This window comes from Cygnus atratus, chromosome 15, assembly GCF_013377495.2.
Source record: "Cygnus atratus isolate AKBS03 ecotype Queensland, Australia chromosome 15, CAtr_DNAZoo_HiC_assembly, whole genome shotgun sequence".
Classification (NCBI taxonomy): Eukaryota; Metazoa; Chordata; class Aves; order Anseriformes; family Anatidae; genus Cygnus; species Cygnus atratus.
In genome coordinates this window covers 286,858-310,994 of record NC_066376.1, presented here as the reverse complement: position 1 = coordinate 310,994, position 24,137 = coordinate 286,858, and the positions used below count along the sequence as shown (strand labels likewise).

The 24,137-nt window shown below is 43.3% G+C and overlaps 1 long non-coding RNA gene across 4 annotated transcripts in view; it reads right to left on the bottom strand.

Moving 5' to 3' along the window:
* Positions 1-24,137, bottom strand: part of LOC118256442 (uncharacterized) — a 153,944-nt gene that overhangs the window by 123,317 nt on the left and 6,490 nt on the right. For all 4 annotated transcript variants that reach the window (XR_004781232.2, XR_004781234.2, XR_004781233.2 and 1 more), the window contains exons 2-3: positions 10,282-10,487; positions 9,362-9,462 (exon numbers count right to left, since the gene is read on the bottom strand). This is a non-coding gene — a long non-coding RNA (uncharacterized LOC118256442). The remainder of the gene's footprint in view (positions 1-9,361; positions 9,463-10,281; positions 10,488-24,137) is intronic.

Here is a 24,137-nt window from a genome sequence, read left to right as displayed (position 1 = left end):
TTTCATAGTCACAGCCACATGACTTAAGTACACTTACTCTCTCTGAACCCCTTTTTGACACTGAATCATTTATTCATTAATCTGTTTTTCATATTTCTAAATAGAAACACAGTACTGGTGTGAATGATCAGTCGCGCTTTCTCTCATTCCTCTCAGTTTCCATCATTTTAGAATCTACCCTGCTTTTAATCTTGGGTCTTTTTATTAGAATTTGGTTTTGTGAAGAATTTGACACTTCATTATGGCAGTCCTATCCTAACAGAGTTATTAATTCCTATCTGCATTAGTCACTTATAGCTGACATTGTACTTCCAAGTCACTCTTGCATCTACCTAAAATACACCCCAAGAGCAAAAAGACTGGCCTTTGGGATCTGTGCCCCACTTTACTGCCAGTAAAGATACTTCCAGGGTGCATCAGGGCTAAGTCCATGTGCCTTGCCTTCTGCTGCTAGGAGCATTCTGCTAGCGTTTTCCTCTCTCCTTTACAATAGCCTTGTGCATTTGATGCTAGCTGCAGCCAGCACAGCAGCCCAGCTCAGAAAGCACAGTCCAAAGCAGCAGGGGTGGTATAGCCTACAGCAGCACCGTAGCCTATATCTCCACAAAGGGCTCCTTGTAGAGCTATCAAGACAAAGACACATTTGGCCATACCCAGCCCAGACCCCTTCCAGCTCTGCACTCACATACCTGCCGGTTAACCTTCAGGAACCCATGTGCTAAATGCAGTGAGAGAGAGCCCCATTTCCTGCAGTACCAACCAGGTGACTCTGGCACATGGATTCCTGAAGCAAGAGACATTGCAGAGCCAAGCTAAAACACACCATCTGGTGGAGTCCCATCTCTGCAAGTCACCTTGTTAGATGACATCTTCCCTAACAGGCAGCCCAGTATTGTCATCTCTCCACCTGTCCTGTTTTCTGTCCACCACAATCCCTCTGCTGTGATCCAACATGCTAGGCACATTCTCCTAGGCACTGACTCTTCTCAGGCTGTGGTCCAATGTGCCAGCTGCACCCATCACTGGACTCACACAATCTCACATATGAGTGATCTAGTGAGCTGACAGGTGTGCAACACTGCAAGGCTTCATACAGAAGGCAGCTAACTGAAGAACCCTGTGACCAGAGCTGCCATCTGGCTATAATGTTCCAGAAAGAAAAGGACAAATTAAAGACAATCAGGTTCATAAAATGATTTGGGGCCCAAAGCTGAACACAGTACTCGAGGCGTGGCCTCACCAGAGCAGAGTACAGAGGGACGATCACCTCCCTGGTCATGCTGGCTGCACTATTCCTGATACAAGCCAGGATGCCGTTGGCCTTTTTGGCCACCTCGGCACACTGCCGGCTCATGCTCTGGCAAGCATCAACCAATGCCCCCAGATCCTTTTCCTCTGCACAGCTTTCTAGCTATTCTTCCCCGAGCCTGTAGCATTGCATGGGGTTGTTGTGACCAAAGTGCAGGACCCGGCACTGAGCCATGCTGAACCTCATCACATTGGCCTCTGCCCATCGATCTGTCCTGTCCAGGTCCCTGTGCAGGGCCTCCCTACCCTCCAGCAGATCGACACTTCTCCCCAACTTGGTGTCATCTGCAAACTTACTGAGGGTGCACTCAATTCCCTCATCCAAATCAGTACAGATATTAAAGAGGAAGGACCCCAACACCGACCCCTGGGGAACACCACTGGTGACTGGTCACCAGCTGGATTTAACTCCATTCACCACCACTCTCTTGGACTGGCCGTCCAGCCAGTTTTTAACCCAGCAAACTGTGCAAGCCATGGGCTGACAGCTTCTCATGGAGGATACTGTGGGAAACCGTGTCAAAGGCTTTGCTGAAGTCTAGGTAGACTACGTCAACAGCCTTTTACACCTGGTCATAGAAGGAGATAAGGTTGGCCAGGCAGGACTTGCCTTTCATGAACCAATGTTGTCTGGGACTGATCCAGGTTGTCCCACACGTACTGTGATAAAGGCATATCCCAGGATGTAGAGAGTACAAGAGAAAGTTGTAGTTGTCCTGCAAGAAGCAGTGCCAGAAAGAGGTCCTACAGTACCTGGCAGAGCTCAGGATGTTGCTGTCTGCTACCAGCAATGGATACAGGAGAGAGACAGCTACTTGAAGTAGCCTTTATAGGAGAGGCATCTTTTCCTGCCAGGCAGCCCAACTCTTGCACAGATCCTTAGCACAATAAATCCCAGTATTACCTCTTGCAATTGTAGATAGCTCAGTTTTGCCCCTGAACTCTGTGATCTCTCTTGAAACCAGCTGTTCTAGAATCATGTGCCTCGAGGCGGGTCTTCTACTAGAAAATAGTTTATGAATGCAAAAAGTTCACAAAATTTAATTCAAACAGCCCAGCCAAAAAAAAAAAAAAAAAAAAAGCAGACAACATATTTGCTGCAAATTTCAGAGAGAAAACCATGTCTCCTGCTTTTATGGTAACAGGAAAATCTGAAAAAGGCATTAACAGCTCCTTTAATTATTATTACAGAAGATGTCATTCTCTCTTCCTGAAATGAATGAACACATTGGTAGTTGGCCTCCAAACCCTCCCTAGCTGAATTACGATTGCTCTGTACTAGATTTCAAACCAGACTGAACGAAGGCTGCATTTCCTTTCACTGTTGCTATAGTAAAAGCCTAATGGTCAAGGCTGCTCTCTTGAAACAGGACTTTGCTCTGTATAAAAGATTGTAAACCAGCCCAGGTTCAGCCCAACCAAAGAGGAAGCAACAAAACATGAGACAGACAGCTCTGCCCCACACTCAGCTCTGTACCCCACACTCCGTCCTGAGGGGAACACAAGGTAACCCAAGAGGTCTTTCAGGTCTTTCCCACCTTTTACTCTGGTGGCTTTGGAAAGGGAAGGTTTTACCCTGGAGTTGCAAAGACAATGACAGAACATTAGAACTTTTGTTTACCCAGTTCCTGCCTGTGTTTTCAGGAGGTACAAGAGACCACAGACTGCACCATTGCCTATGCAGTATAGTGAGCTCTCTACTGAACCATGCAAAGATGAAAGCAGTGAACCAGGGACGGCACACAGAGCTGCTGCACCCCGTGGTGACTTGTGTGTGTGAGGCAGAGAGAGAGAAGACAGCAATGCCCACCTCCCTGTCAGAGAAGGGCCTACACCTTCCTGCAGCATGACACCAACAGAGCAACATACCCCAAGCCACCCATTCCTTCTCTCCTCCTGGCCCCTCCATGGTCCACCATGGAGGAGAACCTCTCACCCACATGGCAAGCAAAGGGGCAGAGAGGTGGATCACACAGGATTAGTGCCTTCAGCTGTTACACACACCTCTGGCACCAGCTCCCTTGTCAACCAACCCCAGCAAGAATTTATTAATGAAACTTGCCTGATTGTTGATTCATTTGATTGTTAAAGCTTGTGGAACTCATACGGTTATTATTCATTGTTATTAATGTTCACAACCCAGGTTCCCTCTTTCCAATATGCTCCACAGAGGAAATCGAAGGCTGAAGCCAATCGTTAGAGTAAATGAATGATGAAGCAGCTCAAGGATAGGAGTACTCCTGCTGATCTGGGACTGTTGCATGTTCCTGGGAGTCGGTTAATCTTCAGACACAAGGACTGCAAACTGAGAGGCTGTTTCAGGTCCGTTCTCTGCTCTGTGCACAGCTTCTTCAGTCAACTGGTCAGTGAGAGTCACCCTGACAAAGCTGTCTCTGCATAGGACCAGTTACCCAGGACAGGCTTTGATTTATGTGTAGAAACAGGCCTGAGTTCAGCAGGAGAACGGCCCCTTCTAGGTGTGTTAGACACAAACGCTGAGACAGACACTACAGGAAATTTGTCACAACCTTGCAGAAAGCATACCTCCATATGACTGCACATACTGGAAAAAGCAGAGCTGGCTGTCCTCAGAAAGTTTCTCCTTTGCACTCCTCTGCAAGTGCATAGGACAACACCAGAACAGTGCAGTAGGTGGTAGACAGAAGCTCAGGAGTGCAATACCTGTGTATACCGTGTAGAAGAGGAATAGCACACTGCTTGTTTCAGTATTTTCCCTCTCTTCCACTTCTGCAAGCTTTCTCCACCTTTCCACAGCCTCTTTGCTACATGATGATTTCCAATTCTTGCACCACTTATAAATTCCCCAGGCCAGAACGTTAGAGGCCCCACCTGTCTGGTAGTCAGAATGCCTCCAAATCCTCAACAGAGTTCTTATGCCAGCTTTCCAGAACAATGTATTGGTTCATGTTATACCTTTGGTGTCTACAGAACTGTCACATACCATATTCAGCCTATTATTCATCTCAAATAGAGAATTCTGCAAAGCAAGAGGAAATAAAAGAGAGCTTAATACAGCTTTACTAAAATGGAATTTGCCAAAGACTCTTAGAAAAATGGATTTAATTAGGGCTGCTAATGGGGAACAGTTTGTTCCTGTGATTTAAGGCAGAAGTTAGATAGTGTCTATAATTTCAACATTTTAAATTATATATGGCAAGTTATTTCTCATTTCTATCTTAATTACAAAAATTCATCTTTATGAATCACAATTTTGAGGCAAATAAAGCAAAGGCAGAAAAAATGATATTTTACTTAATAAAACTTGTAAGAACTCGCAAAAGAAGCAAAAGACAGTGTGGATGAAACAAACTTAGCAAAAAATTGTTGCTGGACAGACCTCTGTACAGTACTTATGGACAGCACAAAAAGGCTAATTTTTTATTTGGGAACAGATGTGTAAAGGAAGAAGGTGTGTTCTGTTATAAAAAAATGAAACTCTGTATGTTTTTTATGCAATAACGTGAATGTCCTTCATTTTATTTTGCAGTTAAGCAGAATACTACAGTTGCAGGCACTAATTGCACTAATTGGCCTAATGTGTTCCCTCTAGAAATCCCATATTCTAGAATTCTCTGCTACCCCTTCTTAATTGATTACTGTCAAAATCTCTGAGTTGCCTGAAAATTGTTTCTCTAGATAAAAGGGCCAAAAGATCTTGTTAGAACCACTCCTCCCATGCCTCTGCTGTAGCCTTGGTTTTATTTAAAAGTAATGAATGTCGCTTTTGTGAAATTCCTCCTGTTAGTTGGCTATGACTGGATGACCTAAGTAAATGAGTCCCAGAATTGTAAAGCACTGATTAATTTAATAACAAATATCACAGACAACTGACTAACAAGCTAGACCTAGCTTCTGTCACAGCTGCAGCTTCTGTACCCACTGCAATGTATTTTAATGCTGCATCTCAGATCAGAACAGAATCAATGAGTGAAGTTCAAATGTGGCACATTTCCTATTTCCCTGACAGCTTATTTCATGGATCACAGGGACCAAAGTACAGCTGCTTACTCAACAGAGGAAAGAATGAATCAATTTTCATTCTTTAATACACTATGTGACCTATTCTCTAATGCTCTATCCTTTACAATGGCTCTAGTCTCTTCAAGGCCTTCAATTTTGTCAGATAGAGAAAATTTAAAATAATGACAAAATGCCCTGCCCTAGGTCTGCTTCCAACTAACTGCTCTGCTTGTAATAAGTCCAAATGAAAGATACTGTGTCACTCAGGTTGAATTAAACATATGAACTATAATCCTATATCATTAAGAACGAACCTATCTCCTGGAAGATTTCTATGCTTTTGCTCCAAGTTACCCATGAAAGGTGCCGGACTCCATGAGATTTTGATCCTCATCTGCTCCAGTAATTTCCCCTACTTCTAAACATGAAGGAACAACATGACAAAATGGCAGCCACCGCAGCAGCATCTGGCTGGAAGAGCAGGCACTTTGCTGGGGAAATCCTGCGCCCGCCTGCTCCCTTCTTACTTGCAGAGAGAGCTCTGGCCTTATGATGTCTCCCAGGAGGGCAGCGAACTGCAGACTAGCAGGAAGGCGAGACACAGAAAGGGAGAGAGTTCTCCCCCAGCCCCAGTGCCTGCACTGAACTAGGAGATGAAGTTCTGTTGCTGTGCTCGCCTCCATCAGACTTTCTCAAGATGGCAGATAAGGTCGACATTTCTATTTAGGCAGTGCTAATTTGGGCAGAATTAATATACTGAGAAGCATCATTTTGCAATTTCAGTGTAAAATTATTTTTTTTCATTTAGAAATATCCCTTGGTATTGTGGCTTTAATTACCCTCTGTGTGCCTTGTGTTTGTCTTGCCTTATTATTTATTCTGAGTTCACAGGTGATATTCACACTGTTCTTGTCATTGATAACTTTGTTTCAGCCTGAGCATTCCCAGGATTGTAATCTTTTGCAGAGGGAAGGTCAGGTTCTGCAAAGGAGAAGGAAGCACAGCAGTGAGTGTGACAGGCAGCCACCCTGGGCACCACGGCCAGTAGGTGCTGGCTCCCCTGAGCCTGGGCAGGGGGCTTCCTGCACCCCTGCTGAGGGCAGCATGCATGCGCCTGGCACCAAGACACACAGGCAGACTACTGCGCTGTGTGAACTGGAGAGACTGCCAGGGAAGCACTCAGAGACCTCCACTGGCAATCAGGATTTCTGGCTTTCTTTCTCAAGCTCTCCAGCAGGCCCTCCTTCTGCCTCCTTGTATTTTATGGTTGGGACAAAGGTGAGATCCCATAAGGCTTACCTGGGCTTAACCCATGATGGTAATAAATCAGGTTTTATCAGAATATTATGTAGATGAAACTGACATCTCATGGCTGCCTTTCTTTGCTTTTTTTTTTTTTTTCTGTTTATCAGGTAGTTCAATTTTAGGGCTTTCAAAGCATATGGATTTAACAAATATCAGTACTTTAGGGCACATGGGTGGACAAATTACTTTTTCCAGTTCAGAAGATGAATCTGAAGAGGCTGGGTCACTAAACTGTTGCAACAAATGTTCCAGTCCAGACCTGTGTTTAAACAGGCTGGCAGCTGTTGTGGAGGTTGCTGGTTTGATTTGTTTGCTGCTGAGAGATTCGTATTCCTTTTTTATTTTTCTGCCTTTCACGAAGGAAGTCCAGAGACACATCACAGCTTAGAACACCCCATTAGCAACAGCTGTTCCACTTGCTGCTTTGGTCTAAAAGCAAACAGGACACTCAGTCTGTGGGAGCAGGTGGCTGAGCTGTGAGCACTACAGTATTTGCCATCCCTCCTCCTGAGGCAGCGTTTTAGATGACAAAAAGCAACTTGGAAGAGCTGAGAATAGCAAGTGCTCTGATTTTGACATGCAACCCTTCTCCTTCCCCTCTCCCCAGGTTATCCATCTCTAATACAAAGATCTGTTCTTGTTGTTTGATAATGGAGCGGTTCTGAATGTTAATCAATTCTCCTTTCGACCATTAAGCTGCCCTTGAACCCGGAAGTCCTCTAGAATGAGAACAGACCTGAGGGTGCTGTCCAGCTTGCATTCCCTGAGCCCCCCCCGGAAGACAATTCTGCAGCAGCACTGGGTGCATCCCAGTTTGCCGTTTGCACACATGGAATTGAAGTGAAGTGCATCTACATGAGAATATTACTGCTGAAGCACTCCTCAGTTGTGGGGACGCAACAGAGACTCATAGCTGGCATTGAATGGTTTAGACCCTTCTCACCACAGACATCTTCCCTTCACCCCTGCCTGTAGACTTGAGGCTATCTTCACATCTTCCATAAAAGATTGACTTTTCCTTCACAGCTTTACCATGCTTATCCTTCTTCTCTCCTGTCCCTTTCCTGAGCAGATGAGCTGCCCATGGACTGGCTACTAGCAGTGCTCAGTTCACTGTGACAGTAACCTGGAGCTTTGCTCACCCGGCCAGGATTGTACTGCAGCTGAACTTCACATATATCAAGTTGGACTAGGTGATCTTGGAGGTCTCTTCCAAGCTAAATGATTCTGTGATTCTGTGAAGTTTTGGCAGCCAGTTCTAGAGGACAGTGTTGAGAGACAGAAACTGAGTAGCCAGCAGCTGTTGTACTGTCAGCTGCTGAGTAAGTGGATTTTTAATCAGGTTCACCTGATTAGCTTTGTGTGCACAAAACAGGAACTGTGTATGCAGCACTGAGCACATACAGCCATACGGGTTAGCAGTTCATATCCCTGTCACCAGCACCCATTTGTCCTCCAGCTAGCAGAGGACATGAAAACTGCCCACCATGCTCTGTCAAAGTAATGTTTAAAATGGAATTCTAACAAAACCTTTTCCCTTCAAACAAGCTACAAATTAACAGTCAGCAGCATTTGAAAAATGGCCCTAAGCCCTGTCTGCATTGGGAGTTTGTTCCCAGTGCAATGTGGCATATTATGACAACAATATATTCTTCAAGTGAATGAAAACTAATGAATAACTAACCTCCTGACAGTCTTGCTATTACTGAGTGCTTAGGAGTTGGGTAAAACTGACAGAGCAAGATGAATATGGCACTAAGATGAGATGTTACTTTGCATGACTGGTCAGGGGAATCCAGATTTAACGGACATTACAGATGGGTTAATTCTAAAGGCTGAATTTGATTCCAAGCTGTAGCTGCTCTTTGAGCAAGAGCTCATCTTGCAAATAGGAAGGCTTAATTACTTGGACGACTGAGTCACAGATTGTAGCACCGTTTGTGAAGGAAGCAGTGGGGGCATGGTCCTGGGAAGAAAGAACGTGACCTGTTGTCTCCATCTCCTGGGAAGCATGCAGAGCCCTTCACCCTCCTTGTCAGAGTCCAACAAAACTCAGGCAGATGCCTCATCTACAAATGCAGCCAGGAAGGTTGGACTGTCCCTAGGAGGGATCACCAGAGCACAATGAATATGCACTAGCCTGTGTTCACAACACAGGAATCACAAGGCAATTGTCAGGTATCAGGCTGAAAGAGGAAGGGCAGTATGACCCCAGAACCAAATGTAGCACTTTGTCCAGAATGCTGTGGAGCCCAGATGTCTTCATGGGTTTTAAGAGGCTTCAGGGACGCTCCTGGAGCATAGGCATAGTGTGATGGTAGGACACAACCACTACTCCAGAAGAACTGTGAGAAGAATCTCTGAGGACCACATGCAAATAATCATGTAATCCATGCCCTGTCTGTTATATGCTTTTCATAAGCATCTGCCAATGGTTATGGCCAAGGAGAGGCCCTGAGCTGGCTGACCACCACACTGAGTTTTCTCTCAGATTGCCTCCATAGTGGTGCTGAAGACCTTTCAGCAAAGGATCACCTCTCCTGATCCTCAGCAGAGAACCACTGCCTTCTGTGTCTCAGTGAGCGCTTGTCCCTCCCCAGGCTAAGACAAACAAGTGCAAGGCTTGCAGCAGCAACCAAATAACACACATTCCTGGAGTCATGACATGGCTGCACCTTGTTTCCACCCTCTTTCCCCACAGTTTAAATGCAACCAAAGTCAGATCTCCTCTCTCCTCTGGAGATGTGGAACAGGCCCCAATCTGTACCTCTTTTTTCAGGTGATGATAACCTCACGCTGCATCAGCCCAGTAAAACTGTGATCACAGTCATGTTGGGACATCAGGCACAAACCAGGAGGAGCCAGTTCCTGTAATTACAAAGTTGAACCATATCAGAGGAAAACTAATCAGCTTGCTGGATGCCAGCAAATTAAATATTAATCTAACTATTGTGAACACAAAAATGTTAAACTTCAGATATTTTCTGGCACAAGTGTCAAAATCAGAGCAGAACTAAGGCTTTGTTCATTTTTCATTATTGGTTTAAATAAAAACACTCAGAAAAAATGGGCAATGATGTACAGAAGCCACTCAGCACAGATAATTAGAATGTAAGTTTAGGCAGCTAATCACTCCTAGAATATGCTTCTGATCGAGATAACTCAGACTGGCTTGTTTTCCTACTTTGTTAAATCAGCTCAGACAGTCTCTCAGCTTTGCCTGATGGGGATGAAGCTCCCAGAGGCAGCATCTTTAAATAACAAGACGGTTGTCTGGGAGGCTTGAAGGTTCACCCCACCAGCCTCTAGAACAGGAAAGCAAAGCAGGAATAGGGAGGGACACAGCAGCCACCATGCTGGGAGGTGGGGCAGGGAGAGCCAACAGGAGTTCTCTTGATGGTGCCCAGACAGGACAAGCTCCACAGGTTGCCCATGTAGCAGCCAGCTGCACAGTCCTCGTGCCTTGTCATGACCACACAGTGGTTGCACAGGGCTCTCACCTGCTGCTGTGCTCCAACCATCGCAGCGACCATTTTCCCCACTGAGCCCTAACAGGCTGGAGCAGCAACACTGAGAGAGAGGTCAGGCAACGCAGCCAAGAGGAAATACTGGCACTAAAACCAAAGGATTCTTCTCCAAGGAAATTCATTTATTTGGACTGTGGGCAAGAGGTAATTTTTTACAAACCTTTCATTGGCTTGTCCCAGTCCCAGCTTCCCAGCAGGTGCCAGTCCACCTGCTCTACGTCCCACTTCCAGCAAGGGCCTGACTGCTGCCCGCAGTCACAGCAAGCACACACGTCACAGTGGCAAGCAGGAATGGTGAACTCCCGCTCAGCATGGGGCAGATGCCATGAATGTGGTCTGTGTACTGGGAGATGGTGAAAGGAGCACCTGCATGAGACACAGAGTACACTCAGCTGCAATATGAATAATTTTGCATTCACCAGTATGTTGAAGCAATGTCTGCCCATTGTATTTACTTTATCCAGAATGGAAAAAAATGAACTCCTCTTTATAGTTCCAGTTTCAGTTTTTATGTTCTCAGTCACTAATTTACATTGGCTTTTTGCTTGGAACTAGGGCAAGAAATATTTTATAACAGCAATCATGGATATTCTCTCTTCTGTTTAATTATTAATTTTGTTGTAGTAAATAAAGGGCGTTTATGAATTCCATCAATCTCAACAAACCTTTTGCATGTAAGGCACTCCAAGACATTTGTAATGAAGAAACAGCTTTCACTTTTCCTTTATTTAAAGGAATGAAGTGATAAATATAGTTCTGTGGATGCTCTTGTGCAGTTCCTTAAATTAGAATGCCTGCCAGCAATTATGCCTGACTTACTAGCTGCATGGTTATAACAACCTAAAAGATAGGAGTGGACTGGAATAAATTGGGACTTTAAGAGCTTATATGCCCTTCAGCAACACAGGTTTTCAGAGGCAGCAGAAGCAGTGTTAGTTACCACAGTGCTCAGTATTCTGTTTTGAAACTACGGTATCTCTCCATGTCAGGAATGTGCATCAGTTGAACTCTTCAGACGTGTCTCTGAACTCTGCTGCTCACAGACTCTGATCACTGTGGTGGTAGAGAGCTGCTTTGGAGGGAAGTGCAGAAATTCCATATTTGTTTCCTTTAGCACATTTTATATCCAGCCTTTCTTTAGTCATTCTGATGGGCTTGTATTTTGAGGAGTGCTGCATTGCTCTATTTATTGTCCTCAAGATCCCCATCAGACAGAATGCACAAGGGAAGTGCCAGACCCTGAATTATTCAGGGTAGCCCCACAACTGGCCTCACCGTTGCAAATGCATCTCTCTAGAGACAAAAACTAAAGCAGACACTGTTCCTGGCTGTTACACATCCCAAGACAGTTCTTTCGTCTACTTATACCCCATATTGCTAAACAGGCATTGACAGGGTTTCTTCTTCTAATCGAGTCTGACCTGGACAAACAGATGTTTCCCTGAAACAGACACTGGAGAATGTTCACTTCTGTCTTCTAAATAACTATTCATCTTTTCCCCCCCTCTTGATTTCAAAAAAACATAATCTTTGGGTGCTTAGTTGTGCTACTTAGGATGCTAAGGGCTCAATGCAAGCAACTGATACAGAAACCAGCAAATGATTTCAGCTGAGCAACATAAACAACTAGAGCTTTTGTCAATATAAAATGAAAATGACTGTGGTCTCATTTGGGAAGAAACTGTGGTATTAGAAAGCACAGGTTTGACAAGAAAAACTAAAATCTACACTCTTCAGATTCCAATAGGCCTACACCATATTAATTATTTATCAAGATGTTTTCTTAAAGCAGTGTCTTTGTGCCTTTAATTTTCAATTCCCTTAATGCTATGAGGATCTCTGCTGGCAACTCATCAATTATTAACAGAGTTAAAACAATATTTGTTTTCCCCTTAATATTTTTGAGCATTTTTGAATGCTGTCCTCATACCAGTTAGGTTTTTCTGAAACTTTAATGCGGGTCTCTGATTTTCTCCAGACTCAGCTGAGGCACAGACTTGGCTGGGTCTTTGATTTGGCTGTCGGAGCATGCATAGCACTGCATCCTTCATACTGTCTCACTGGGGTTGGGGGAGTGATCAAGCTAAACAGCTGTGATGAGGGAGGAGATGCAGCAGCATGTCTGTAATTGGGAATTCCACTTGCTGAGTTCAGAGGTTCTATTTTTCTGGGGACTGTTTTGCATTTTCTTATTCTAGCAGGTATCCCCAGGCTCAGTAAAGAAAGTCTGTGCTTTTCCCACTTTGGAATACTTTTCTCTTAACAAAGAAAACAATGGCACGGTTCCTTTAATCTACAAGAAAGCCATTTCAGTTCAGCAAAAGGACATTGAAACATCACAGTTTTAAGAATTTTATGCTATCTCAGCCACTTTTCTCACTGCCAGGGCAGATATAAAAAATTAAAACCCCAAATACTGCTTCGTGCTTTTTTATGTCCTAATTATAAATACATTTTCACAAGGAGGAGTCAACTTAAGCCTAATATTGTGTGAAATCTTATAATTTCAATAGTCTTCACTTGATGTGGCTTGGTAATTGGAGCTGTGGAATCAATTTTTCCCCTACTTGAAACACCCAAATGAGTATAAATGTGTTGCATTTGTTCCATGCACGTCTACAGTTCTGCACTTTTCTTGGAGTGGGATGATCATTCTGATGTATTTTTTATAACAGAGCAATGTTTCCTCAGACTTTGATGTTCCACGTATGGAGCTATTATAACCATTTGCTATTTAGATGCATGATCTGTGGCTAATCTCGAAAGCTTTGATGCATGCAGTAATTATTACTATTGATGTCATTCGACCATATTTAAAATATGAACATGTTTTTGTAAGTCCTCCACTAATAAAAAAGGGAGGCAACTTGTTCACCCCAAGGCTGGAGATTTCCTGTTGGTAAAGAGAAAACCTCTGAAACAGTGTAAGATGACATCCTATAACCTTCAGCGAGGCAATGGTGATGATGAATGCAAGGGCTCAGAGGGAGGGAAGGTGATGTAATGTCTGCTTTGGTCTCTGAACACAGAGAACCGCTCCAGGAAATTAAGCCCTGGGGTCTCCAGATGCTGCATTCTGACAATCTACTCTTGACGCTTGACCTCAACTCTGCCTTGAGGCATGTTTCAGCTAACTCCCGAATCTAGGACTCTGAGTAGTTTTATCTGTGCAGTGTGTCACTGGTATTCCGGAGCCTGGTGTTCACTCAAACCTTGGTGTTCAGATCTGGCTAAGCAAAACACCTGGAAGTTCCCTGAAACTCTCCACTGCCTTATCATGAAAGCTGGGGCTGGACAGGTTGTTACTTGGGTAGTTGTCATGATGTTTTTTTTATGAGGGCTGCAAAACACTGTGATTCAAACATCCCTCTTGGACTAGCTAAGACAATGTCTTTCAGATATTGACATTTAATCAGAACTGCTTGTCCTGTACACACGCACAGGAACATGAGCATGGGGAGAAAGTGAAAGTCCCCAGAGAAGTTTGCTACTTGGGCATAAATTTTGGGGGTGGGTTTAGAACTGGAGGAACAAATGTGTTTGTAAAATTGAAGATGCTGTGACGTGGCTTTGTTATGCTGCAGTGAAGTCAAGGTTTCTCATGAACTTCATCAAAAAGTTAACTTCTATTTTCCTGCAAAGTGTCCTTACTCAATGACTGCTTCTTCAGCTTTTCGGGGAACATCTGTGAAACAACAAAAGCACAAATGTTCAATAGCAGCACCTTGTGATGAACTGGGGACCAGTGAGGAGGAAGAAGCTGCCATTTTTTATGTCAAAGTAAACAGACCCTGGAGAGTCTTTCTGGTGTTGGAGGCAGAGGGAGAAAGCTGGGGTTCCTCTAAAAAATGTCCCTCTAATCAAAGTTTAAAGAATAGATGAATTCAAGAATCAAACAGAGTAAGTTCAGAACACAGGCAATTGTTAATCAAGTCTGGCCTGCATTCTGGACCTGGCCAAGAAACTCTCAGAGATGCACATGAAGACGACACAATCACCTCAACAAAGCTGCACAAGAACCTCTGGGGTATTTAACCATTCAACGGGCAATGTAGCACACTAGAGGGTTGCTTTAATGTAGATTACCAGCTGCCCTTCATGATTTGAGTTATTTAAAATAAAATAGAAGTACTGATGGGGGGCATTTCTCATAAAAATATGTTTGTGTATCTAGATGGTATGTAAGAAAGCTCTCTGGTATAAAACTGATAACACATTAACCCTAGGTGTATGTAGGTGTATTTCCAAACTAATATTTCCAAACCAACACTTCATCTAGATTGCTCTGAATTCACAGAAATAAGAAGCTCAGCCAGCACAAGGGCACTTCTGTCCCATCCCCTTGTGCTCAGTTCTTCTGCATCTGTCATCAGTTCCTGGATGGAGATGTGGCTGAGCAAGCAGCATTGGCTCTAGCACACCTGCATTGTCACCCAAGGACTCAGGATTATGGTGACAGGAAAGGAATGATGATATTTCCACAGGGAAAAAAAGAAAAAAAGAAAAAGAGCCTGTTAACCTGCTGCAGAGCACAGTGCTCTTTCCCATGGCACAGGAATTTTTTGGGCTGTGTTTTATCTGGTAACTTGTTCCAAACTCATTTCTCAATGTGAAACAGAAAGACACACAGGACTTTATCACCAGAAAGACGTTGCCTTGGATTTTATTGTACCCCCAAACAAGTACAGTTGAAATACGTGGCACTTCATTTTTAGGCAGTAATGTCAGCCTTGGCTTTTTAACTCACTATTCAACCTTAACCTGCCACAGGAATCAGAACGAACAAGGGTTGCTCAGCTTCTGTAGCATTCTCTCATTTATTAGCTGCCCAGGTCTTAGCATGCAAAGCACATAGCAGTTGGAACAAATGAACAGTCCTGTCTGAGAGAGAAGCAGCTGAAATATCCATAATGAAATGTTCTGAACTTATTTTCATTTTTTCTGTCTCATACTGAAAATCATTATTATTATTACCAAACACTTGATTTCATTTTTAAAAGTGATTATAGAACTGAGAATAACAGTAATACTGAGTTAGCCTTCTCAAGGTAGGCATCAAAGGTAAAAACTTGTTTAGTTAACTACCGAGCCTGTAGATGGAATGCAGGCACCACATAGCTTCTAAGATACATAATGGGAGTCTGGAAAGGATCCAGATATGACTCAACTGGAGAGCAGAAAGGAGAAAAAAGGAATTTCAGCAGTTGCTGGTCTGGTCACTCTGTCAACAAACCGATAAAAGAGCCTCAATATTTACCACAAGAACTTCAAATGCTGCATCATTTTTGCATCCTCAACAAGCTACTGAGTAGTTTCCCTGTTCTCTGATGTCAGTTCCAAAGAAGAAGAAATTTTTTATGAACAATTTGATGACACATTGGCTGAATAGGCTTTGCATAAGAACACCAGAACTCCTTATCTCTTGTCAGCCTACATAGACGGTGGAAAACCTATGGGGAAGTGACCAGGCATCATACGCAGCAACAGTTACACTCAGTGCTTAGCAAAGACAAAAAAAGTAGCAAAGGATGAAATGCCACGCACAGAGAATTTCAACTATTTTTTCTTACTAAATTCCTTATTTTTTCTGTACAATCTCTATCACACACGACAGTGACTCCTAGCACAGTCAGATGATGGCCTTCTGTGGCCAAATTCTGTACACATATACCATGTGGGAAACTGTTTTTACCACTGGAAGTTTTTCTTCTGAATCCCAGAACAGAAAACAGCTGTGGATGCCTTTATAGCAGAGAGATAGGGCTTGGCAACAAAACAACAGTCACTTCATTACCTTACTGCCTGTGAGAACTTTGGTTCTTGTCCCCACAATCACATCTCCAGAGAGAGTTCTCCTCATTTTTCCCAGTGAGGCTGGAAAACTTCTCAGGGCTAGGTTCACTACAGCTCTCTCCAAGCAGTTAAGGAATGAAAAAAACAGCCATAATTTTTCTTTACTCAGCTGTCTCTCTCTTCCTGTCCCATATCTTTTTGGATAGCCAACTAGTCAAAGAGTCACGTTCTGGGCAACTTCAGGAATAACAAAAAGTCCCCAATTCTTTCAGCAAAGGGCCAGAGCTGCTTATCATCTGGATACACTGAAGAAATACGTGTATAGTATATAAATCAGCTGTCATCACCCTCCCCAGAAAACTCATTATAATAATAGCCTAATCATTGTGATATCCACTGGTATTACTCCCACTAACATTAATCCTGATTAGTTCATCTGGTATTAATGTGGATGTCACAAATACTTCCACTGGATTTTCCAGACTTCCATCCTGGCTTCTGCTTTGGGGAAAGAAAAAAAAAAAAAGGAAAAAAAAGAAAAAAAAAGAAAAAAAAAAAAGCTGTTCATTCATCACTTGTAGACAGTCAGGCACCAAAGTCCCAGGATTTGTTAACTATAAGCTGATCCTTTCCCTTGCATCTCAAAATGTCTTCCTTTTAGTGAAAAGCACTTCATATGCTGTCATTGTACAAGCTTCTGGTTTAGGGGCTTTGTGTTTTCATTTTGTTATTTTGTGTACGTTCCACAGAATGGAGTACAACATCAGTGCTCAATAATTAATTCTAGAATCATCAAATCCATCTGATATGTGGGGTCAGTCTTTTAAACTGAGGGGAATATTTGGGGTTTCCTAAATGTTCTCTTCTGTGTGTGTGCATTCCACTGGACAACAGAGAAAGACCAGTCTGTAGACAGGTCACACAGGCACCACTTATTTTCATGTCAGACAGCCTGTGGCAAGGTAGCACAACTGCTGGTGAGACACATATTCTCCCACAGTAACAGGAAGGGGGATAACTCTGTCTGCTCAGTCCAGGCATCTTATCACAGAACCTAGAGTTTTACTACCAATTCCTTCAATGCTCTTCTAGATTTTACTAGCCCTGCCTTAGACATGGCTGGAATATAAATCCATGGGAAGGAGCATGAGCTAACCATGCTGCCCTCTTCAGGAGCTGCTATTAATTCATTTTCAGGGTGCAGCACCAGCCTGCTAGGTAGAGAATAATTTGGGCTTGGTTTTCATAAACAGGAACATCAAGAACTTCACTTTAGCAAAGAAGAAAAATGTTATCTCTATGTGAAGAGAAACAAAACAGAGGATTAAGAGCATCTACCCTTAGCAACAAGCTCCTGAAATCACTTCCCCAATGTCACTCCAGTGTGCAAAGTGCAGCAGGGGGGTCCCGGAGGCACACTTGGCAGAGGCAGAGCACCCGTTTTCTGGAAGCCATGTGGTGAGCAGAGCAAAACCACTCGTGTTGCAGAGCCCTGCAGAGGTTTTTAGGTCACTGGGCTAAGTGGCACAAGGTAAAGACAGTGCCCCTCAAAAGGAAGAGCTTTTTCTAAGGTTACCAAATACTCTCATATTTGGCCCAGGCGCATAGAAGCAAGAATCAGCTTTTCTTCAGGAAGAACATGCACCCAGGAGATGCAAAGGAAGATGAAGGGCAACCGTGGAAGTAGCTATAGCCTTTGTGTGTAACTGGGGTGGTGTATAATGGATGGAAGGAGAACAGCAAAAGCAATACTCCCTGTTTCATCTCTGACAAGGGGTCTTATAAAAAGAATGGAGAAGGACTCTTTACTCGGGTAGATAATGACAGGACAAGGGGGAGTAGTCTTAAACTAAAGGAGGATAAATGTAGATTAGACATTAGGAGGAAATTCTTCACTGTAAGGGTAGTAAGGCACTGGAACAGGTTTTGAAGAGAAGTTGTGGATGCCCCATCCCTGGAGGTGTTCAAGGCCAGGCTGGATGGGGCCTTGGCCAACCTGCTGTAGTGGGTGGCATCCCTGTCTATGGCACAGGGGTTGGGCTTAGACGACCTTTAAGGTCCCTTCTAACCCAAGCCATTCTATGATTCTGTGATGCAGAGTATATCATTGAATCATTCTGGTTGGGAAAAGACCTCTAAGATCATCTAGTCCAACCCTTAACTTTTAATATGGCACATACTGGCATTCCCTGATGGCATACACCATCACACTTAGATCATAGTGAGCTCAGTGGTTTGATCACAGTCACAGACTTGAAACACTGGAAGGTTCTACTTTGACAGAGGACTTCATTGCTTAGGAAGCACCAAAGCAAGCTAGTTGGTGCACCCAGTGATAGGAATAAGTTTTCTCAGAACTGGAAAGAAGGACATCTCATGCAGAGGAGAGGAAGAAACACCAGGAGCAGATGAACATGCTTGTCTGGGGCTTGTCCTGTCATAAACACCTGAAGTAGGTGTGGAGAAGGGATGAGTATCAAACAACACACAACAGAGACATAACAATCAAAATGCAAACATGAATGGATCACATGAAGTGGGAACAAGGGAATATTTTAGCATTACATCAGTATGAGCGAAGACCTGAAAGAAATTCAGAGAATTTCAACTAATTATGTTTCATTAAAGAGCTAAAAACTCAGCACAAGTCTGTGTTTGAAAGGTGCAACTCTGTCTGGGAAGATCATAGTCTAGCATGTGCTGCAAAGGACTGCCAATAATGCTGTCTCAGTGAAGGGCTTTAAGCTTCTTCCCATTACACAAGAGAAAAAGCTAGACCCATCATATCCAAAGCAGATATCTGGAGGCAAGCTAAGGCACATTTCAGAGATAGTGTGCTTATAGTCCAACGATATTTAAATCTTTTGCTTCCATCTGCCACCCAGGGACATCTTTGCATTTTGCTTTTATTTATCACCAAAGTCTATTCTCATTCCAGCCCACAGAGACTGGTGAACAACATTTCTTTATTTTTCATTCCAGGGGAGTATTACTTATGTTGAACCCATTTGTCCCTAACAGAGATGTAAGATGTAGCTCCCTAGGAATTCAGATGTTATTTAAAGTTCTTTTACAATATCTAATTTGCCTTTTATTTATATAGGGAGTTATTTCAGCAGGAACCTTGCTGTTGAGAGACACCATGACTTGTTTACAGTGCTGGTCCTGAAGGCAGCCAGGAGCTGCGGGAGTCAGGCAGGCAGCAACATTACAGATTAAAGAAGTAATTACAAGATAGAATACAACACTATTAAAAAAAAAAAAAGACAAGGGAGGAAAAGGAAACATAAACTGGGAAGAATACACTAGTGCTTCGAATAATCACAGTGAGGGGACTGGACTGTGCTCTTGTGCAAGCACTTCTCAGCCAGACATTACCTCTTTTGGAGCAGTTCTCCATACACATGTCGTGATGCAGTATGTGACTGCTAAATGGGCTAGCATGTCACCTTTCCAAAGGCCGTAGGCCAGGACCAGTTGGTTGCCGGGCTACTTCAGTAAAAAGACTTGTCTTGCTGCAGCGTGAGCAAAGGGCTGATAACTCCCAGCAACAGATACAAGAATCCCTGTGCATGCCCAGCCCTGCCATGTTGCAGAAATACTGTGCAGCCCTGAGCAAGTCTTTTTCACTTTCTCTTCTGTCAGAGGCACTAGGTGATAATGGCACTCCTTGCTCTCTCACAAGAAAGTGATATACTTGTGACTGTTCACAGCTGCTCTGAGCTTGCCTGGTAGGAGAGGAGGGGCTGAAGAAAATCTTGCAGCCAGGCATTCCCAGGCCCCCTCATGGCACAGCTTACAGCCAGACACAGCAAGGAAGGGGGCCTGACTCGGTCAGGGACCAGAGGCTGAGAAGCCTCATCCATGTGGAACCTCCGTGGGAGTAAGCCTCCTAGTACCGAGAGTGAGCTCAGGTCCCTGTACACGGCTCCACACTGCCAGACAGACACTCCCTCTGCAGCAGCAAAATAACGCACTCTAACTGCTCGGACTTCTGAACAAAATTAAGAAGACATGTCCATGCCTCAGATACAAAATAGCTGCTAATTATTCCCCCTGCTTTTGGTTTCATTTGGTCTCACTCTGTGATCATTTAATGGGAAGTAGATTATGCAATAATTGAATGTTGGAACCAGCAGATCCCTCCACAGCAGGGGATATCTGTTATTTGCCCGTAAAAAGTATTCCAAAGGTTATTGCTATGTAAACTGTGATTAATTAAATTCACAGGATTTATTTCTGAGGCATGTAAGTGGGAAGATTCCTGCTAAGGAAAAGCTGGGAAGCTGGCTCCACCCTGGCAGGAACACAGCCATGGAGTGAGAGGAAGCCTGAACTTACCCCCATGATTCTTGTACTTCAGAGACCAAAGCGTGCAAAGGTATGGGAGTGGTGGAGACTGGATTCCGTGTCCCATTAACTCATTGAAAATTTCCATCTAGAAAGGACACAGCCTGCTGAACATCTGGTTTCCTCAGTGCTAGCAGGGTGTTATCCCCTTGCACAAGCATTAGGAATACTCAACAAAAAACACATAGGCTTAGAAACAGCATCCACTGCACAGAAGTTTCCATAAACACTCCCAGTGCCCCAGTGACTTTCTCACAGAGAATTCAGAACGGATCCCAAATGCTGACTGAGCCTCTCCTTCCTCTTTCTTCCTCCACCTCAGTCAGCAAAACATCACCAGATCAGGGGCTTGCTTACTGATCTCCAGTGGAATCTGAAAACTACGCAGCAAAGCACTTGTCTCCTGTCTTTAGATCTGGCTTTCAGGGCTGGCAACACAACCTTCACTGCAAGCACAAAACACAACACAGCCTGAGGCTGCAGTAATCTCTGAAGATTCAGAGGTAAATTTTAGAGATAAAGCAACAGTAAAAAATATTGGACCTAAACATCAAACTCTATCATATGCAATTTCTTACCTAAAATGTGTCAAATTTAGAATAATATGGACATATAAGAGTGGCCACATGAGTTCAAACCTAAAGTCTATCAGCCCAATATCCTGGTTTTGGTAACAGACAAGAGAAGAAGAACATTTAGAGAAGAATGTACGAATTAGAAAAGACCACAGCAATATAACCTCAGCCTCCAGCAATGTGCATGCAGCTCCCAATCTTCCTGAGACAGAGAGGGGTGGGTCTTTGGTATTTAATGTTCACAAATGGCTTTTTCTTCCACAATTGTATGCTGTCACTTTTTGAACTCCTGTAAATTTTTAGCACCTACAACATCCTCGTGCAAGGAGTTCCACAGCTCCACTATGCACAATGTGGATAAGTAGCCCCTTTTATTTTTGCTTTGAATTTGATGTGTTATCATGTCTTTCCCCCCATCCCCAGCTCCTTCACAAACAAAGGCAGTGAACAATCATTCCTTCCTCCTTCTTCCTATTCCACATGATTTTATAGACACATATTTCATTTAACTGTCTTTTTTTCCAAGCCAAAGCTTTCCCCCAAACAAACAAACAAACAAAAAAAAGATACAGACCTTTGATCATCTTTGTGACTCTTGTCTAACATTTTCTAGTTCTGTTTTCTGCTTTCTGAAAAGGGGGAACAGCACTTCATAGAGTGTTCAAGGTGTGCAGCACCAGGAATTTATGCAAGGACATAATCATGTTACCTGTTTTGCTCCTTCTCTAAGACCACCTGACATGTTATTTACTATTTGATTTATATATTGTTATTTACTATTGGATTACTGCTGAGTACTAGGCCATCACTGCCATATAAGTATTCATTACAATCCTAAGTCTTATCCATTACTTAACAATCACTGCTGTACTCATTACTGTACATGTAATGTACAGTTTTTTAGGGTTGTTTCTCCTTCTGTTCATCACTTTATATTTATCTACACTGAATTATATCAGATCAGTCACTCACTATACAGATGGGTTTCCACAGATCTCTGCATTCAGCTCATATTTTTACTGTCTTCAATAGCCGAGTATTGTCAGCAAACATGCAGTCATTGCTCCCCCTTTTCTCCAGAGCGTGTATAAGTATGTCAAACAGCTGAAGCACAGATCCCCAGAGGATCCCACTGGTGACCTCCCTTCACCATGAAAACTGACCATTTACTCCTACGCTTTTTGAGTTCCTTGTCCATCTGGGGATATGTTCTGTTATCCCATAGCTGCTTGCTGTATTTAGAAGACTTTGACTAGGAACTTTCTTGAATTATTTGGGGAAATCCAAGCAGAATATAAAAATCCATTTTTTTTCTGTCCTGCATTTGCTGTCTCCTTCAGAGAACTCCAAGGGATTTATGAGACATACCTTTCTCCACAGAAGTCTTAAGTCTTCAGTGCATCACATTTACTCGCATGCTACTGACTACATTCTTTCCTAAAAGAACAAGACACTGGATTCTTTCCCCTCTCACACCCTCTGCCCATGCTGTCTCCAGGTTTTCCCTAATTAGGTTGCAATGACTAATATACATGGAGCCTTCCCATATGCCAGCATTGGCCTATCCAGGGAATATTCAGCCAGTTGTTCCCATGAAATCCTGCCTGAAGCCACACTGAGCAGCACAGGCCAGCTGGGAGAGGTGCCTCCATTCCTCTCAGCTCAGGTGCATACCAGAAAGGTCGTAAGTGGTGCAATGAGGAGCTCTGTCATATATTCATGATAATGGCCCTTTCTCTAAGGGCACAGGAAAGCTTCCTGGCTCTAGCATGCCAATCTGCAGTTCTGCCACTGGCAATGAGCTGTTGATCTCTGCCCACTCATGCAGCTCCTAACATCCCCCACCACAGGGATTCCTAAAAACAGCTTTAAAGCAAGGTTTCAGTTCCACTCTCAGAATAGCTGAACAGGTACAGACTGAAATAGCATGTGTAACTTGGGAGCCATTTGTCACAGACTTTGTTTAACTTCCTAGAGTGAAGAAGACAGAAGAATATATTCATCACTTTAAATTCTATATAATGACAATCCAGCAAGAGCATTTAAGAACTGAAATATACTTTATAGACAGTAATGGCCACTGTTAAAGTGTAACCTGGCATTTGGATTATCAAAGACAGAGGCTATCAGTTTTCGCTTTTGTATTAAAGTTGTTTGTTTCTTTTGTTTTGTTTTGTTTTTTTTCCATCTGTTCAAAGTGGATCTTTGTGATTTCACAGGGCATTACACTTCATGTGTCTCATTTGCTGCACCCAAAGGATTTCATTCTGCTACATTAAATAATACCTTGGAATGCTGATTGAACTTTTAACTTTCCAGAACATGCTGTTGCATGTCTATCTCCATCCCAGCAGTTAGCTTCTTTGAATGTCTTATTTATGCATACATACATATATGTATATGATGTAATTCACAAGTCATACTGGCCTTGTCACATCAGGATTCTGTCTCCATCCCTCTGTGCCAAATGCACAGTCATCAGCTCAGCTTCTACTACATTTGGTGGGAAGTGGTATACTTGACCTCTGAAGAATACTTAGGTTCTGTATCAGTGCACTACACACAGAGGGAGGAACAGGAAACTTCTTCAGAGTTCATTTTGCCACAGACATCATGCAGATGCATACTGTGCTCACATGAAGGTACATGTGGGCATTCTTTCACTCTCATGTTATCCTTGATTTTTATTTTTATTTTAGGGTAAAGTACAGGTCATTCTAGCTGTGTGTTACCAATACCAAAGTAGGACTAGCTCCTGAAGAATCATCCCAATCATAACACCATGACTACCATTCATTACAAGTGCCATCACAAAACCCACTACCAAATGCATCATCTATACTTCCTCAGCAACCAAACATCGCTATCACCAGTAATCTTGCCTCAGGAGTAAGCCTGGTCTCCCATCTTGTCCCAGGCTCCCAATGCCTGCAGCTCCCTGCATGTTTGCCTTCCTGTTATTGTCCCTATTACTGCATTGGCTCAGATCTCGCTGTCATAAGATTCTTCTTCCAAAGGATCTTGCTACAAAGTAAATTTGGCAAGGTTTAGTACATTGCTCAACCAAGGCTTTCCACTGGGTCTTTCCCAGCTGTACTATTACTTCACAAAGCTGTTAACTGGAAGTGATGGTATAGCGTGGTAGGTGACTTGAACCCGCCGTGCAACATACACTGCCAAAAGCAAAGAAAGGGCTAGGTACTGCGCAATTGTGCAACCTGGCAGACAACCTTTTTTAAGCACCACTCTAATCTGCGGTTTTCAAACACAAGCTGTGTGTACAACAAAGTTAGGTCAC